Genomic DNA, 2955 nt, shown 5'->3' with positions numbered 1-2955 from the left:
CTAAAGGCCCAAACGGGATCAAATGTTTCGGTAAAACATGTAAAATACAATAAGGCACTTGCTAGAAAAATCCAAATTCTAAACACAAAGGTTCAAATGAACAGAACTTTAATTTTACAATCAGCAAAAACTGTGTGCCCACCCTGCATCTAAACAAGAATGTGTGTAAATGGGCTGTACACATTATCATACACTTTAAACAAACTTTAAAGATAAACAAACATGTGCAGATTTTCACTGTTTGGGAGCAGGAATGATTTCTGAATTCAGAACCCAAATGACAAAATCCAACTAAGTGCTGCCTCCTACAGTCTATGAGAAGTAACTGCACATCAACATGATCTGGAGAAGCCTGATGAAACAAGCATCAGCATTAACACTTATGTTTAGGAAGTGTTGTATTATGTGGTATAATTATTGTTGACAACTTTTAAAGCAAGTATACAAGTCTTACAAATACTAAATGATTATATAAAAAAGGGGCAGGCATACAGAGGGGGGAAAATCAATTTACACATGGACGGCTGTCTAACTGTATGATGGGCTCCAAACAAGCAGAATCCTTCTCAGCTTCCGAAGACCATCACAAATATTTTTCACATTTAGAAAAATGTTATTTTTATCCTTCAGAAAGCCCTATTACAAGGATTTTTGAAAACAAGGCCAGATTGGTAAAAGAAAGATGCTTTTCTTCCTGAATACAGACGCAGGAATAAATTAAATCAACTTTCAGTAAAACTATTTAGCGTGTTGATCCTGTTCAAAGCACTCAGACAGATTTGGCCAGGCAGGGTTGTTGTCTCCAACCCTATTAAGAAATAACTGGAAGGAAATATGCCACGAACAGGAAATAGCTTTGAATGGTACATATTTTTGGTAGCCGGGATGTACTTAGATGTTTAGAAAGAACCTGAACTGAGAACAGTGTACTGGATTCCAAGTTGGCTTAAGAAAAGATGCTGGTCTGTATTATAAAAGAAAAAAACATGTCCAAGCCTGCTGTTTTTCCAAAATAGAAGGTTACATTTTGAGGCGAAACATGTCTTCTTTAGGTACTTTTGTTCCTCCTCTAGCCCAGACGCAGGCCCTGCATCAAAACGTGTATTCCAAAACTCAACATGCCTGACTGACGGGTCAGAAAAACCCGTAAAAACTAAAAGAAAGAGCGACGTTTGGTCTTGTTGACCACTCAGCAGAACATTCTTCGAGTCTTTTGCACATTTGAAGGAAGAGGCATCAAAGGGAGTGTCCGGTACGATGTGTCTGGGAGACGGGCACTAGCAGAAATATTAGGCTCTCCGGCTGTCATGTCCTGACGGGAATAAAAGGAGGGGAGGCAACCAGAATGCCTCTTGGGTAACCAAGTACTGCAAGAATCTACAGTGAATTTAGGAGTTGTCTGGACAAATAATGTCTTGCGTTGAAGGTATTTCCAGGACAAGAAAAAACAAAAACTAAGTCGAAGCTTCCCTGGTGCAGGTAGAGAAGGGGGGTTAAGAACTAATGGTACCGGGAGAAAGACCTGGTAATAGGGACAGGTGGACTGGAGGGAACGTTCTTCTTGAAACAAATAACAAGTATCAAACTCAGTCTTTTAACTTCCCTTGTCTTCTACTCCAACCAAGATTTTATCTCTGAAAAAATTAGCAGGAGGAAGTTGTTGCATTCTCCTCTACGTGATCTGGTAACGAAAATGGACGCATTATCTGTATCTACGAGGAAAGGACTGTTTACATGGTAGGACTAGTGGCTGACGAGGCCCTGCAGCATCATCATGAGGCGCCGCGCCCTCTTGCTGAGTGGACTGTGGGGGTCCTGCTGCAGGAAGGTGAAGAGCTTTGGTCTGACCTGGGCCAACACGGAAGACATGTGGTCTCTGGTCAGGGGGTCGCCGTGGTCCAGGTTCATCACGGCATCCTCCAGGTAGCTGAGCAGGGACACAAGACGGAGACATGACATGTTGAAGACAGAACATTGATTTCTATTAAGGTAACATGATCTACTATGGGCAGTGTTTCCCCTATATACAAATAGTGGCGGCGCCTAAATTGGGTTATTCCTGTTAGTCGGGGATGTTATTGCATCCCGCACTAATTCCACAACAAGTTTGATACCCTCACGATTTAGCCTATATCTCTTGATCAATTCACAGTCTTCCATTGTCTCCAAAACATTTAGTCTTGCAGCCATTTTCAGATTCTTTGTGAATAGGTCTTACTGAGTTAGGAGTCCTCTCGAGGACTTTTAAGCTCTCCTAAACTTAGGTGCTACTTTTAGGCCTAAAATACTTTGTGAATTGCTCTTAGTGAATAAAATTAGGAGTCCTAAATTTAAGACTGACACGCCCATTATGTTTAGGAGTTTCTCCTAAATTCGCCAGTTAGGAGCTACTTTTAGCTCTAAGATCCTTTGTGAATACGGCCCCAGATCAGCTGCTGAGTCTGACGGAGACACGCAGCTCTGCATGATCACCTGATGCTCCGCCCTCTGTTTAGCGAGCTGACCGGACTGCGCAAAATGCGTATATGAAGTATCATGAACGCAATAAATCATACCCTCGAGGGGACGCGCTCATGTGATTGGCTTAGACTGGAGGAGAAATCTGATATAGATGAGAGAAATTACAAGTACGAATTGGGTGAGCATCAGGAGAGTCTCAAAAAACCCACACACGAATGCACAGCGATCCATGCACAGAAAGCGGTTTGTGTTTGCAGGTTCAGGGGATTTAAACTGAAAACAAATATGTGTGGATCAAAAATACATATGTAAAACTTTTTCTGTGTTTGGATTTTATTTACATGTACAGTATATGAAACGGAACACATTTGTGTGTGCATGGAAAAACACAAGTGTGGATCCGGAAATACAAGTGTGAATCCTTCTGTGTGCATGTGTGTATTATGAGACTGTTCTGAGCCCATACAAGGTAGGTAGATCATTTCCTGATAACGA

The sequence above is a fragment of the Notothenia coriiceps genome, unplaced genomic scaffold (genome assembly GCF_000735185.1).
Source record: "Notothenia coriiceps isolate Sejong01 unplaced genomic scaffold, NC01 NC01_scaffold00015795, whole genome shotgun sequence".
Taxonomy (NCBI): domain Eukaryota; kingdom Metazoa; phylum Chordata; class Actinopteri; order Perciformes; family Nototheniidae; genus Notothenia; species Notothenia coriiceps.
Note: the sequence above shows the minus strand (reverse complement) of the source record.